This window comes from Dendrobates tinctorius, unplaced genomic scaffold, assembly GCF_039654945.1.
Source record: "Dendrobates tinctorius isolate UK_male_01 unplaced genomic scaffold, ASM3965494v1 ptg000125l, whole genome shotgun sequence".
NCBI classification, from domain to species: Eukaryota; Metazoa; Chordata; class Amphibia; order Anura; family Dendrobatidae; genus Dendrobates; species Dendrobates tinctorius.
In genome coordinates, this window is record NW_027361793.1 from 12761018 (window position 1) to 12778348 (window position 17331).

General features: G+C 46.0%; 1 protein-coding gene across 1 annotated transcript in view; it reads right to left on the reverse strand.

The window, feature by feature from the left end:
• INO80D (INO80 complex subunit D) overlaps nucleotides 1-16991 on the reverse strand; it is a 205483-nt gene extending 188492 nt beyond the window's left edge. The window contains exon 1 of the mRNA XM_073541880.1: nucleotides 16604-16991. The gene's annotated coding sequence lies outside the window, so the exon portion shown is untranslated. The remainder of the gene's footprint in view (nucleotides 1-16603) is intronic.
• Nucleotides 16992-17331: the final 340 nt, after the last annotated feature.

Genomic DNA, 17331 nt, shown 5'->3' on the forward strand with positions numbered 1-17331 from the left:
GTGTTAATTTATAGTTTTGATGCCTTCAGAGTGAATCAACAATTTTCATAGTCATGAAAATAAAGCTCTTTGAATGAGAAGGTGTGTCCAAACTTTTGGTCTGTACTGTGATATATCTCTCTCTCTCTCACACACACGGCACAGTACATACATGTGATACATATGCATATAATGTGCCCTGTATGTGTGATACCTATGTATATAGTGTGCGGTGTATATGTATCACACACATATACAGCGAACAGTATATACACATATGTATCCTACACAGGGCTCAGAATATGCTCTGTTTGCGCTGTACATGTGTATATACTGTGCCCTGTCTATATGTATACCACACAGGGTACAGTATACACAAGCACAAACAAAAATGCCTCCCACACGGGGGGGCACAGTATAGACACACGCGCACACTCCTCCCACACAGGGGGGGCACACTCCTCTCACACGGAGCACAGTTTACACATACTTCCCACACGGGGCAAAGTATACATACAGTCACGCATACCTCCCACACGGGGCACAGTATAGACACACGCATACCTCCCACACAGGGGGCACAGTATACACATATGTATCCCACACACAGTGCACAGAGGGGGCACAGTATACATATATGTATCACACACACTGCACAGGGGGCACAATATACACATATACACTGCACAGGAGGCACCTTTCACACATATGCACAACACACATACACGGCACAGTATACATATATGCACCACACACATACACACGGCACAGGGGGCACAGTATACATATATGCACCACACACATACACACGGCACAGGGGGCACAGTATACACATATGCACCACACACATACACACGGCACAGGGGACACAGCACACACATATGTATCACACACACACTGCACAGGGGGCACAGCACACACATATGTATCACACACACACTGCACAGGGGGCACAGCACACACATATGTATCACACACACACTGCACAGGGGGCACAGCACACACATATGTATCACACACACACTGCACAGGGGGCACAGCACACACATATGTATCACACACACACTGCACAGGGGGCACAGCACACACATGTATCACACACACTGCACAGGGGGCACAGTATACACATGTATCACACACACTGCACAGGGGGCACAGTATACACATATGTATCACACACACTGCACAGGGGGCACAGTATACACATATGTATCATACATATGTATCACACACACTGCACAGGGGGCACAGTATACATATATGTATCACACACATACACACATTGCACAGGGGGGCACAGTATACATATATGTATCATACACACATTGCACAGGGGGGCACAGTATACATATATGTATCACACAATGCACAGGGGGCAACAGTATACACATGTGCATCACACACATACATGGCACAGGTGGCACAGTATGCACATATGCATCACACACTGCATAGTGGGCACAATATACACATATCTATCACACACATACACACTGCACAGGGGGCACAGTATACAGTGCCTTGTGAAAGGATTCAGCCCTCTGAAAGTTTTCAACGTTTTCCCACATATCATGCTTCAAACAAAGATACCAAATGTAAATTTTTGGTGAAGAATAAACAACAAGTGGAACACAATTGTGAAGTTGAACGAAATTTATTGGTTATTTTAAATTTTTGTGGAAATTCAAAAACTGAAAAGTGGGGCGTGCATTATTATTCGACCCCTTTAACTTAATACTTTGTTGCGCCACCTTTTGCTGCGATTACAGCTGCAAGTCGCTTGGGGTATGCCTCTATCAGTTTTGTACATCGAGAGACTGAAATTCTTGCCCAATCTTCCTTGGCAAACAGCTTGAGCTCAGTGAGGTTGGATGGAGATCGTTAGTGAACAGCAGTTTTCAGCTCTTTCCAAAGTTTCTCGATTGGATTCATGACTGGACTTTGACTTGGCCATTCTAACACCTGGATACGTTTATTTGTGAACCATTCCATTGTAGATTTTGCTTTATGTTTGGGATCAGTGTCTTGTTGGAAGACAAATCTCCGTCCCAGTCTCAGGTCTTTTGCAGACTCCAACAGGTTTTCTTCAAAAATGGTCCTGTATTTGGCTCCATCCATCTTCCCATCAATTTTAACCATCTTCCCTGTCCCTGCTGAAGAAAAGCAGGCCCAAACCATGATGCTGCCACCGCCATGTTTGGCAGTGGGGATGGTGTGTTACCTTTACGCCAAACGTATCGTTTGGTATTGTTGCCAAAAAGTTCAATTTTAGTTTCATCTGACCAGAGCACCTTCTTCCACATGTTTGGTGTGTCTCCCAGGTGGCTTGTTGCAAACTTTAAAAGACACTTTTTATGGATATCTTTGAGAAATGGCTTTCTTCTTGTCACTCTTCCATAAAGGCCAGATTTGTGCAGTCTACGACTGATTGTTGTCCTATGGACAGACTGTCCCACCTCAGCTGTAGATCTCTGCATTTCATCCAGAGTGATCATGGGCCTCTTGGCTGCATCTCTGATCAGTCTTCTCCTTATTTGAGATGAAAGTTTAGCGGGACGGCCGGGTCTTGGTAGATTTGCAGTGGTATGATACTCCTTTCATTTCAATATGATCGCTTGCATAGTGCTCCTTGGGATGTTTAAAGTTTTGGAAATCATTTTGTATCCAAATCCGGCTTTAAACTTCTCCACAAAAGTATCACGGACCTGCCTGTTGTGCTCCTTGGTCTTCATGATGCTCTCTGTGCTTCAAACAGAACCCTGAGACTATCACAGAGCAGGTGCATTTATATGGAGACTTGATTACACACAGGTGGATTATATTTATCATCATTAGTCATTTAGGACAACATTGGATCATTCAGAGATATACAATGAACTTCTGGAGTGAGTTTGCTGCACTGAAAGTAAAGGGGCCAAATAATATTGCACGCCCCACTTTTCAGTTTTTGAATTTCCACAAAAATTTAAAATAACCAATAAATTTCGTTCAACTTCACAATTGTGTTCCACTTGTTGATTCGTCACCAAAAATTTACATTTGGTTTCTTTATGGTTGAAGCATGATATGTGGGAAAAGGTTAGTTCCAGGGGCCGAATATTTTCGCAAGGCACTGTGCACATGTATCAAACAGATATACACTGCACAGGGGGGCACAGTATACACATATGCATCACACACACACACTGCACAGGGGGCACAGTATACACATATGTATCACACACACACACACACACACACACACACACACATTGCACAGGGGGGCACTAAAGATGAGCGACTTTGCCTTTTTTCGGGTCGAGTCGGGTTTCGGGCCATACAGTATTATGGCCACCGCATAGTGCGCTATACAGAGTAATGAGGCCCATATATTTCTCCATACAGAATCATTGGTCCCATATAATGTTTGAAACAGTATATGATGAGCTCCACATAATGCTACAGTATATGTTGGTCCCCATGGATGAAGCTGCACTGTCTTATGGGCCCAAATAATGCTCCATATATAATGGGCCCCATTTCTAATGCTCTAGTGTATAATGGGCCCTGTAAATGCTGCCCCAGTGTCTGATGTCCACCTTTGGAATGCTTCAGTGTATGGTGGGCCCCACACATCATTCTCCAGATTATAGTGCTCTCCAAAAATTGCTGTCCCAACATTGAAAACAATTAAATAAGTCTCCTCAAATAAGTCTCCTCGCTAGGGAATCCCTGTACTAGTCTGGGCGTACAGACGTGATGTCATTGCGCTCTCTGATCAGAATATCACTGTCAGGAAAGGAGAAGACGTCATGGCAGTGGAGCAGGGAGAGGTAAGTATTTCAACTTTGCAAGTGCTGTGATCCTGAGCAAGCAGGGGGGGCCCACTCGTCAGATTCTGGCTGTGTAGAGTGCGAGGGGAATATAGTGGTCTGGGTCAATGTACCAGCAGAATCATCTAGCAGTGGCTGGGCATCAGTGCACTTGTGGCGCCCCCAGGAGTACGGTCGCCAGAGTGGCATTACCTTCCTCCTAGGGAGTGTGATGTCATGCTTAGGAGCAACGAAGGATCTCTCTAGCAGTTAAACCAACACACAACACATTTCACACTCCAGGCCAGCAGGGAGACCTCTGAACCTGACTGCTCAGGAGCTGCTCTCTGTGGCCGGGAGGAGGTAAGTTAGGGCAGTCTGTGAAGGGAAGGGGAAGTGTGTGGACGTGAGAAGGGGAGCTGGAGGATGAGCAGAGTTAAGGCTCACTCCTAGCTGGAACGCATGGTCCAGATTCCGGTCTGCGTGTTTGTAGGGACACTGACGTTCCTGCAGCCGAAACCGGAGGAAGTAGCAGTTGTAAATGCTCTGTACACAACTAAGGCTCGGAGGCCCCAGCAGCGACGTGTGGGAGCCAGAAGGAAAAGGCTACGGCTGCCTGCCATACGAGAAAGTTCCAAAAGAGAGTCAACAGGGGGAACTTCATTGAACTCAGCACTGCGAGTACCTCAGATAAGCGCTAGAACGGAGGCCACACTACCTATCTGCAGAGAGAGAACTCCAAATTGGCTTCCAGGCTGACCAACTCCTTCTCCATATGTACTCTGGGTCCTGGACGGCACTTACCAAGTACAGGTAAAGGAACTGCACGACTGTGTCGGTCATCTTTCTCCTGCGCCTGGCACACGGCTCTGCTACATCCTGCACTGCACACCATCTACCAACTCTTTCATCTGCCCTGCGACTACAGCCCTAACTGTGCAGGGCTTCTACATCTTAGCTGCACCACAACATCTGTCCCAGAGAAGCGACACTGCAGCGCTGGTCAATCTAATCAGAAACCACAGGTGGCGTCACATATCATTCACCTATAAACGTAATTCACCCCTTTGCATGGACACCCAGGGCCACGGAACGGGTCACCACCACCGTGACACATCCCTGTGAGACACCGTCCTGGTACCGATTAACCCCACTGCCCTGGCTGGCCACCCACACTCCATGTCAGATTCATCTTGGACTGGGGAATTCACGATTTGACTTGATAACCCAGGCATGGTATGATAGAAAGAGCTACATGGACTAATGTGAAGTGTGGCCTGCTGCATCGTTCACTTTGGGTGGGGGTGCAGGACACAAGGAAAGGAGTTCTTCCTGACCAGGAGCCAGTGCTCAGTGCTTGCATTTCTTGAAACTTCAGAAGAGGAGGGCATATTTGCTGGAGTCTGTTTCGGCAATGTAAGCCAAAACCAGTTCCTCATGCTCCGGCTTTAAAAGCGGTTAACCTACTCCCAGAAAAGGTAGCCTTCCAGGCGTTCTGGAGCCAGACCATAACGCAGGCTCAACACCTCCTGCCTTAGCTGCTATTGTGCTTTTGCCACTACTAGCAGATGCACCACCACCATCAGCACCAGCTGGCCCCCCCACGTCCGCAGCCTCTTCCACCAAACTTCAAAATTTAGCACAAAATAACATCAGATATATGGCACTGTATCAGAAGCGTACAGCTCTATTCATTCAAAGGATAATTGTCAATTTCCATATATATTCCGTCACACAGACGCTCACAGGCTCTATGGATTAGACAAGAATATAATAAGTAGACAAAGTGTACAGTATCATCAGATAGCAGGTATATATAGCATAGTTTAAACATTAACAATGTACGTCTATATATCAGGAGTAGTGTTGAGCCACCCCGCTAGTGTTTTGGTTCGTCGCACAGGAGGCAAGTTCGTCGAATGTTCGTCGAACCACATTGAAAATAATGGCAGGCAAACACAAACACATACAAAACACATGGAAAAGGGCAACTACATTTAGAAAAGAGGTGGAGGAGACACAGATATAGACTTGTCATGCCCTTATGAAGTCAAGAATGGCTGGAATAAAAATGTAAGATACAAACCAAAAAATAAAAATTCTGAAATCGAACACGATCATATACCGTCGGACTTCCCACCAATAAATTATGCCAACTGGCGATCGGGTGGCGTTATTCCCACGAACCTCCAAACAGCGTCCATGAAGGCAAAGTGTTTGCTTTCCGGGGGCAGTATGATTGCAAAGCTGAACCTTAAATGAATGTCCAAAAGGGCACCACCAGGAGTGGAGTCTGCGGCTTAATTAGACTCCACCCGGGAAACCACAACCATGCCACCTCAAGAAAAGATGCACACATTGAAAGTTTTGTCGATTCTGTGTGTGGTGTGGTATGCCCGTTTGTAGCTGTGCTAGCGATTTGTCAGCTTTATTCCGTTAACGAACGAGACTCCGGCATGCCCCCGTGGTACGCGTCAAGCTTACTAGAGGGATACGCGAGGCTCTGGCACGCGACATCGAGCAATAACAGGTCTATCATGGCCTTACATGTCCGGGGCTGCATGCGTGCTACACTGAAAGGACCAGCTTTTGTCGCTTACAGGTGCAGATAACCCGCTGAACACAGTTAGTGATTGGGATCTGTGATTCCAATTATTCCCCGCTAACGATGATTTCCCAGTAAGTGCAGGTCAACCGCAATTCCTGAATTAGGCCTAACCGGCAGTCCTGAAAAAAATGCAAAAAATTAAGTGTCCTAACCACAGGTGCTGTAGCTTGCTTAACAGCTCGGCAGCCATTCTCACGCCCAGTATGGATTCAACAAGATTCTAGAAAGTTGATAAAGGGTACAGTTTCACAGGATAACACATATATATGTAGCATAGTTTACACATTAAAAAAACCTATGTCTATATAACAGGAGGCAGGCTCAGACGGTCTCAGGCCCAGTATGGATTAGACGTGATTGGACAAAGGTGAGAAAGGGCACCGTATCACTGGATAACAGGTATGTATAGCATAGTTTACACATTATGTACCATACACACTGCATAGTATACACACATTGCACAGGGGGCACAGTATACGCATCACACACTCTACAGAGGGCACAGTATACACATACACTGCACAGGGGGCACAGTATACACATGTATCAGACACACATTGCACAGGAGGCACAGTATACACATATGTATGACAAACACACACACATTGATCAGGGGGCACAGTATACACATGTATCACACACACTGTACAGGGGGCACAGTATACACATATGTATCACACACATACACACTGCACAGGGGGCACAGTATACACATGTATCACACACACATTGCACAGGGGGCACAGTGTACACACACTGCACAGGGGGCACAGTATACATATATTTATCAAACACAAATTGCACAGGGGGCACAGTATACACATATGTATCACACACTGCACAGAGGGCACAGTATACATATGTATCACACATACACTGCACAGGGGGCACAGTATACACATACATATATGTATACTGTGCCCCCTGTGCAGTGTATGTGTATACTGTGCCCCCTGTGCAGTGTATATGTGTGATACATATGTATACTGTGCCCTCTGTGCAGTGTGACACATATGTGTATACTGTGCTCCCTCTGCAATGTGTGTGTGTGTGATACATATGTGTATACTGTGCCCCCTGTGCAGTGTATCACACACACTGCACAGAGGGCACAATATACATATGTATCACACATACACACTGCACAGGGGGCACAGTATACGCATCACACACTGCACAGGGGGCACAGTATACGCATCACACACTGCACAGGGGGCACAGTATACGCATCACACACTGCACAGGGGGCACAGTATACGCATCACACACTGCACAGGGGGCACAGTATACGCATCACACACTGCACAGGGGGCACAGTATACGCATCACACACTGCACAGGGGGCACAGTATACGCATCACACACTGCACAGGGGGCACAGTATACACATCACACACTGCACAGGGGGCACAGTATGCACATATGTATCACACACACTGCACAGGGGGCACAGTATACACATATGCATCACACACATACACTGCACAGGGGGCACAGTATACACATATGCATCACACACATACACTGCACAGGGGGCACAGTATGCACATATGCATCACACACATACACTGCACAGGGGGCACAGTATGCACATATGTATCACACACATACACTGCACAGGGGGGCACAGTATACACATGTATCACACACATATGTGTATACTGTGCCCCCCTGTGCAGTGTATGTGTGTGATACATATGTGTATACTGTGCCCCCCTGTGCACTGTATATGTGTATACTGTGCCCCCAGTGCACTGTATATGTGTATACTGTGCCCCCCTGTGCACTGTATGTGTGTGATACACACAGTCATGGCCAAAAGTATTGACACCCCTGCAATTCTGTCAGATAATATTCAGTTTCTTCCTGAAAATGATTGCAAACACAAATTCTTTGGTATTATTATCTTCATTTAATTTGTCTTAAATGAAAAAACGCAAAAGAGAATGAAGCAAAAAGCATAACATTGATCATTTCACACAAAACTCCAAAAATGGGCCGGACAAAAGTATTGGCACCCTCAGCCTAATACTTGGTTGCACAACCTTTAGCCAAAATAACTGCGACCAACCGCTTCCGGTAACCATCAATGAGTTTCTTACAATGCTCTGCTGGAATTTTAGACCATTCTTCTTTGGCAAACTACTCCAGGTCCCTGATATTTGAAGGGTGCCTTCTCCAAACTGCCATTTTTAGATCTCTCCACAGGTGTTCTATGGGATTCAGGTCTGGACTCATTGCTGGCCACCTTAGAAGTCTCCAGTGCTTTCTCTCAAACCATTTTCTAGTGCTTTTTGAAGTGTGTTTTGGGTTATTGTCCTGCTGGAAGACCCATGACCTCTGAGGTAGACCCAGCTTTCTCACACTGGGCCCTAAATTATGCTGCAAAATTTGTTGGTAGTCTTCTGACTTCATAATACCATGCACACGGTCAAGCAGTCCAGTGCCAGAGGCAGCAAAGCAACCCCAAAACATCAGGGAACCTCCGCCATGTTTGACTGTAGGGACCATGTACTTTTCTTTGAATGCCTCTTTTTTCTCCTGTAAACTCTATGTTGATGCTTTTGCCCTAAAAGCTCTACTTTTGTCTCATCTGACCAAAGAACATTCTTCCAAAATGTTTTAGGCTTTTTCAGGTAAGTTTTGGCAAACTCTAGCCTGGCTTTTTTATGTCTCGGGGTAAGAAGTGGAGTCTTCCTGGGTCTCCTACCATACAGTCCCTTTTCATTCAGATCCCGACGGATAGTACGGGTTGACACCGTTGTACTCTCGGACTGCAGGGCAGCTTGAACTTGTTTGGATGTTAGTGGAGGTTCTTTATCCAACATCCGCACAATCTTGCGTTGAAATCTCTTGTCAATTTTTTTTTTCCGGCCACATCTAGGGAGGTTAGCCACAGTGCCATGGGCTTTAAACTTCTTAATGACACTGCGCATGGTAGACACAGGAACATTCAGGTCTTTGGAGATGGACTTGTAGCCTTGAGATTGCTCATGCTTCCTCACAATTTGGTTTCTCAAGTCCTCAGACAGTTCTTTGGTCTTCTTTCTTTTCTCCATGCTCAATATGGTACACACAAGGACACAAGACAGAGGTTGATTAAACTTTAATCCATGTCAACTGGCTGCAAGTGTGATTTAGTTATTGCCAACACCTGTTAGGTGCCACAGGTAAGTTATAAGTGCTGTTAATTACACAAATTAGAGAAGCATCACATGATTTTTCGAACAGTGCCAATACTTTTGTCCACCCTCTTCTTTATGTTTGGTGTGGAATTATATCCGATTTGGCTTTAGGACAATTCTTTTTGTGTTTTTTCATTTAAGACAAATTAAATGAAGATAATAATACCAAAGAATTTGTGTTTGCAATCATTTTCAGGAAGAAACGGAGTATTATCTGACAGAATTGCAGGGGTGTCAATACTTTTGGCCATGACTGTATGTGCATACTGTGCCCCCTGTGCAGTGTATGTGTGTGATACATATACAGTCATATGTAAAAGTTTGGGCACCCCTATTAATGTTAACCTTTTTTCTTTATAACAATTTTGGTTTTTGCAACAGCTATTTCAGTTTCATATATCTAATAACTGATGGACTCAGTTATATTTCTGGATTCAAATCAGGTTTATTGTACTAACAGAAAATGTGCAATCTGCATTTAAACAAAATTTGACCGGTGCAAAAGTATGGGCACCCTTATCATTTTCTTGATTTGAACACTCCTAACTACTTTTTACTGACTTCCTGAAGCACTAAATTGGTTTTGTATCCTCATTAAGCTTTGAACTTCATAGCCAGGTGTATCAAATCATGAGAAAAGGTATTTAAAGTGGCCACTTGCAAGTAGTTCTCCTATTAGATTCTCCTATGAAGAGTGGCATCATGGGCTCCTCAAAACAACTCTCAAATGATCTGAAAACAAAGATTATTCAACATAGCTTTTCAGGGGAAGGATACAAAAAGTTGTCTCAGAGATTTAACCTGTCAGTTTCCACTGTGAGGAACATAGTAAGGAAATGGAAGAACACAGGTACAGTTCTTGTTAAGCCCAGAAGTGGCAGGCCAAGAAAAATATCAGAAAGGCAGAGAAGAATGGTGAGAACAGTCGAGGACAATCCACAGACCACCTCCAAAGACCTGCAGCATCATCTTGCTGCAGATGGTGTCACTGTGCATCGGTCAACAATACAGCGCACTTTGCACAAGGAGAAGCTGTATGGGAGAGTGATGCGAAAGAAGCCGTTTCTGCAAGCACGCCACAAACAGAGTCGCCTGAGGTATGCAAAAGCACATTTGGACAAGCCAGGTACATTTTGGAAGAAGGTCCTGTGGACTGATGAAACAAAGATTGAGTTGTTTGGTCATACAAAAAGGCGTTATGCATGCGCTGTATTGTTGACCGATGCACAGTGACACCATCTGCAGCAAGATGATGCTGCAGGTCTTTGGAGGTGGTCTGTGGATTGTCCTTGACTGTTCTCACCATTCTTCTTCTCTGCCTTTCTGACATTTTTCTTGGCCTGCCACTTCTGGGCTTAACAAGAACTGTACCTGTGTTCTTCCATTTCCTAACTATGTTCCTCACAGTGGAAACTGACAGGTTAAATCACTGAGACAACTTTTTGTATCCTTCCCCTGAAAAGCTATGTTGAATAATCTTTGTTTTCAGATCATTTGAGAGTTGATTTGAGGAGCCCATGATGCCACTCTTCATAGGAGAATCAAATAGGAGAACTACTTGCAAGTGGCCACTTTAAATACCTTTTCTCATGATTTGATATACCTGGCTATGAAGTTCAAAGCTCAATGAGGTTACAAAACCAATTTAGTGCTTCAGGAAGTCAGTAAAAAGTAGTTAGGAGTGTTCAAATCAAGAAAATGATAAGGGTGCCCATACTTTTGCACCGGTCAAATTTTGTTTAAATGCAGATTGCACATTTTCTGTTAGTACAATAAACCTGATTTGAATCCAGAAATATAACTGAGTCCATCAGTTATTAGATATATGAAACTGAAATAGCTGTTGCAAAAACCAAAATTGTTATAAAGAAAAAAGGTTAACATTAATAGGGGTGCCCAAACTTTTACATATGACTGTATGTATACTGTGCCCCCCTGTGCAATGTATATGTATATACTGTGCCCCCCTGTGCAGTGAATGTGTATACTGTGCCCCCCTGTGCAGTGAATGTGTATACTGTGCCCCCCTGTGCAGTGAATGTGTATACTGTGCCCCCTGTGCAGTGAATGTGTGTGATACATGTGTATACTGTACCCCCCTTGTGCAGTGTATGTGTATACTGTGCCCCCTGTGCAGTGTTTGTGTGTGATACATATATGTATACTGTGCCGTGTGTGTGATGCGTATACTGTGCCCCCTGTGCAGTGTGTGTGATGCGTATACTGTGCCCCCTGTGCAGTGTGTGTTATGCGTATACTGTGCCCCCTGTGCAGTGTGTGTGATGCGTATACTGTGCCCCCTGTGCAGTGTGTGTGATGCGTATACTGTGCCCCCTGTGCAGTGTGTGTGACGCGTATACTGTGCAGTGTGTGTGATGCGTATACTGTGCAGTGTGTGTGATGCGTATACTGTGCAGTGTGTGTGATGCGTATACTGTGCCCCCTGTGCAGTGTGTGTGATGCGTATACTGTGCCCCCTGTGCAGTGTGTGTGATGCGTATACTGTGCCCCCTGTGCAGTGTGTGTGATGCGTATACTGTGCCCCCTGTGCAGTGTGTGTGATGCGTATACTGTGCCCGCTGTGCAGTGTGTGTGATGCGTATACTGTGCCCCCTGTGCAGTGTGTGCTGCGTATACTGTGCCCCCTGTGCAGTGTATATGTGTGATGCGTATACTGTGCCCCCTGTGCAGTGTATATGTGTGATGCGTATACTGTGCCCCCTGTGCAGTGTATATGTGTGATGCGTATACTGTGCCCCCTGTGCAGTGTATATGTGTGATGCGTATACTGTGCCCTCTGTGCAGTGTATATGTGTGATGCGTATACTGTGCCCTCTGTGCAGTGTGTGTGTGATACCTATGTGTATACTGTGCCCCCTCTGCAATGTGTGTGTGTGTGATACATATATGTATACTGTGCCCCCTGTGCAGTGTATCTCACACACACACACACTGCACAGGGGGCACAGTATACACATATGTATCACACACACTGCACAGGGGGCACAGTATACATATATGTAACACACACACACACTGCACAAGGGGCACAGTATGCATATATGTATCTCACACTGCATAGGGGTCACAGTATACATATATGCATCACACACACACACACACTGCACAGGGGCCACAGTATACACATGCATCACACACAAACACTGCACAGGGGGGCACAGTATACACATATACATTGCACAGGGGACACAGTATGCACATATGTATCACACACACACTGCACAGGGGGCACCGTATACATATATGTATCACACACATACAAAGCACAGGGGGGCACAGTATACACATACATTGCACAGGGGGGCACAGTATACACATGCATCACACACATACAAAGCACAGGGGGCACAGTATATACATATACACTGCACAGGGGACACAGTATGCACATATGTATCACACACACTGCTCAGGGGAGCACAGTATACATATACACTGCACAGGGGGGCACCGTATACACATATACATTGCACAGGGGGCACAGTATACACATCACACACATACAAAGCACAGGGGGGCACAGTATACATATACCCTGCACAGGGGGGGCACATTATACAAATATACATTGCACAGGGGGCACAGTATACATATATGTATCACACACATACACTGCACAGGGGGCACAGTATACACATGTATCACACACATACAAAGCACAGGGGGCACAGTATACACATATACACTGCACAGGGGGCACAGTATACACATATGTATCACACACATACACTGCACAGGGGGCACAGTATACACATATGCATCACACACAAACACTGCACAGGTGGGCACAGTATACACACATACACTGCACAGGGGGGGCACAGTATACATATATGTATCACACAAACACTGCACAGAGGGGCACAGTATACACATGTATCACAGACATACACTACACAGGGGGCACAGTATACACATATACATTGCACAGAGGAGAACAGTATACACATATGTATCACACACATATACTGCACAGGGGGGCACAGTATACACACATACACTGCACAGGGGGCACAGTATACATATATGTATCACACACAAACACTGCACAGAGGGAACAGTATACATATATGTATCACACACAAACACTGCACAGGGGGGCACAGTATACACATATACATTGCACAGGGGGCACAGTATACATATATGTATCACAGACATACACTGCACAGGGGGCACAGTATACACATATACATTGCACAGAGGAGAACAGTATACACATATGTATCACACACATACACTGCACAGGGGGCAAAGTATACACATATACATTGCACAGGGGCACAGCACAGTATACACATACATGTATGTATACTGTGCCCCCCTGTGCAATGTATGTGTATACTGTGCTGTGCCCCTGTGCAATGTATATGTGTATACTTTGCCCCCTGTGCAGTGTATGTGTGTGATACATATGTGTATACTGTTCTCCTCTGTGCAATGTATATGTGTATACTGTGCCCCCCTGTGCAATGTATCACACACAAACACTGCACAGGGGGGCATAGTATACATTGCACAGGGGGCACAGTATACACATATGTATCACACACATACACTGCACAGGGGGGCACAGTATACACATATGTATCACACACATACACTGCACAGGGGGCACAGTATACACATATGTATCACACACATACACTGCACAGGGGGCACAGTATACACATATGTATCACACACATACAAAGCACAGGGGGCACAGTATACACATATACACTGCACAGGGGGCACAGTATACATATATGTATCACAGACATACACTGCACAGGGGGCACAGTATACACATATACATTGCACAGAGGAGAACAGTATACACATATGTATCACACACATACACTGCACAGGGGGCACAGTATACACATATGTATCACACACACATACAAAGCACAGGGGGCCACAGTATACATATATGTATCACACATACACTGCACAGGGGGGCACAGTATACATATATGTATCACACACAAACACTGCACAGGGGGGCACAGTATACACATATACATTGCACAGGGGGCACAGTATACATATACACTCACTGGCCACTTTATTAGGTACACCATGCTAGTAAGGGGTTGGACCCCCTTTTGCCTTCAGAACTGCCTCAATTCTTCGTGGCAGAGATTCAACAAGGTGCTGGAAGCATTCCTCAGAGATTTTGGACCATATTGACATGATGGCATCACACAGTTGGCGCAGATTTGTCGGCTGCACATCCCTGATGCGAATCTCCCGTTCCACCACATCCCAAAGATGCTCTATTGGATTGAGATCTGGTGACTGAGGAGGCCATTTGAGTACAGTAAACTCATTGTCATGTTCAAGAAACCAATCTGAGATGATTCGAGCTTTATGACATGGCGCATTATCCTGCTGAAAGTAGCCATCAGATGTTGGGTACATTGTGGTCATAAAGGGATGGACATGGTCAGCAACAATACTCAGGTAGGCTGTGGCGTTGCAACGATGCTCAATTGGTACCAAGGGGCCCAAAGAGTGCCCAGAAAAAATTCCCCACACCATGACACCACCACCACCAGCCTGAACCGTTGATACAAGGCAGGATGGATCCATGCTTTCATGTTGTTTACGCCAAATTCTGACCCTACCATCCGAATGTCGCAGCAGAAATCGAGACTCATCAGACCAGGCAACGTTTTTCCAATCTTCTACTGTCCAATTTCGATGAGCTTGTGCAAATTGTAGCCTCAGTTTCCTGTTCTTAGCTGAGAGGAGTGGTACCCAGTGTGGTCTTCTGCTGCTGTAGCCCATCTGCCTCAAAGTTCGACGCACCGTGCGTTCAGAGATGCTCTTCTGCCTACCTTGGTTGTAACGGGTGGCAATTTGAGTCACTGTTGCCTTTCTATCAGCTCGAACCAGTCTGCCCATTCTCCTCTGACCTCTGGCATCAACATGGCATTTCCGGCCACAGAACTGCCGCTCACTGGATTTTTTTTCTTTTTCGGACCATTCTCTGTAAACCCTAGAGATGGTTGTGCGTGAAAATCCCAGTAGATCAGCAGTTTCTGAAATTCTCAGACCAGCCCTTCTGGCACCAACAATCATGCCACGTTCAAAGGCACTCAAATCACCTTTCTTCCCCATACTGATGCTCGGTTTGAACTGCAGGAGATTGTCTTGACCATGTCTACATGCCTAAATGCACTGAGTTGCCGCCATGTGATTGGCTGATTAGAAATCAAGTCTTAACACACAGTTGGACAGGTGTACCTAATAAAGTGGCCAGTGAGTGTATGTATCACACACATACAAAGCACAGGGGCACAGTATACACATATACACTGCACAGGGGGGCACAGTATACATATACAGTATGTATCACACTGCACAGGGGGGCACAGTATACACATATACATTGCACAGGGGGGCACAGTATACACATATGCATCACACAAACACTGCACAGGAGGCACAGTATACACATATGTATCACACACACACACTGCACAGGGGGCACAGTATACACATATGTATCACACACACACACTGCACAGGGGGCACAGTATACACACACATACACTGCACAGGAGGCACAGTATACACATATGTATCACACACTGCACAGTATACATATGACATATACATTCGTCCATACACGGTACACACCCGGCGCCCAGGAGTCTCCTGTGAGCAGTAGAGCAGAGCGGCCGCTCCTCCCGGTTATAGCGGGATAACCCCGCTACTCCAGCCGGGCACAGCACACAGGAGCGGGTCTGTGTCCCCCACCCCCCCAGGATAACCGAGGCCTCGTCCGCTCGGCCAGGAACCGGCGCTTCTGTACAATGTGATTCTCCGGCCCACGGGCCGCTGCAGCAGTACTAACACACAGCAGTAAGTGAGCGGAGCAATGGGGGGAAATGAGGAGACGGCCCAGTGAGGCCCACCGAATCCTCGGCCTGTCCTACACTCAGCGCCCCGCAGCAGTGTGCCGCCAGCCGGCATGAGCGCCTCACTGCAGGCCGAGGCCTCGCTCTGGCCCAGTGTTCTCCACTTACCTTAAGCTGCTTTTTTCTCTCCTCCTTTCTCCCCCCTTTTCTGTTTGGCTGTCAGATCCCAGGACCTCCCCAGCCGGCTGCGATCTGGACCGGGGGCGCTGTGCCGCTCTGGATCTCCTCCTTCCAGCCAGGACCCCAGTAATAACTGTACGATGCGAATTAATTTCTACGGGGGAAGGAGGGAGGGGGTGGAGGTCATAAAAAAATCTCGTAGTAACAGAGCGGGGGCCGGAGCCTGGAAGGGAATCCCTGGATGTATTCTCCAGCAGGGAAGGCTGGGCTGCTCCTCCTGCAGCTGCCTCCGACAGCACCACTACCGGCGCTCAAAGGACATGACACCGGGGCGCTGCTTTGCCCTCAGCGGCCGCCGCTCTACAGCGAGTCTGTCCTGGGTGCAACTCTGCTCTATAGGCTCTGTGTGCCCTGTCCAGGAATAATGGAATGTGTGGTAATGCTCAGCTGTATAGTAATAATGTGTAATCTGTACAGTAATAATGGAATGTGTGGTAATATTCAGCTGTATAGTAATAATGTGTAATCTGTACAGTAATAATGGAATGTGTGGTAATGCTCAGCTGTATAGTAATAATGTGTAATCTGTACAGTAATAATGGAATGTGTGGTAATATTCAGCTGTATAGTAATAATATGTAATCTGTACAGTAATAATGGAATGTGTGGTAATTCTCAGCTGTATAGTAATAATGTGTAATCTGTACAGTAATAAT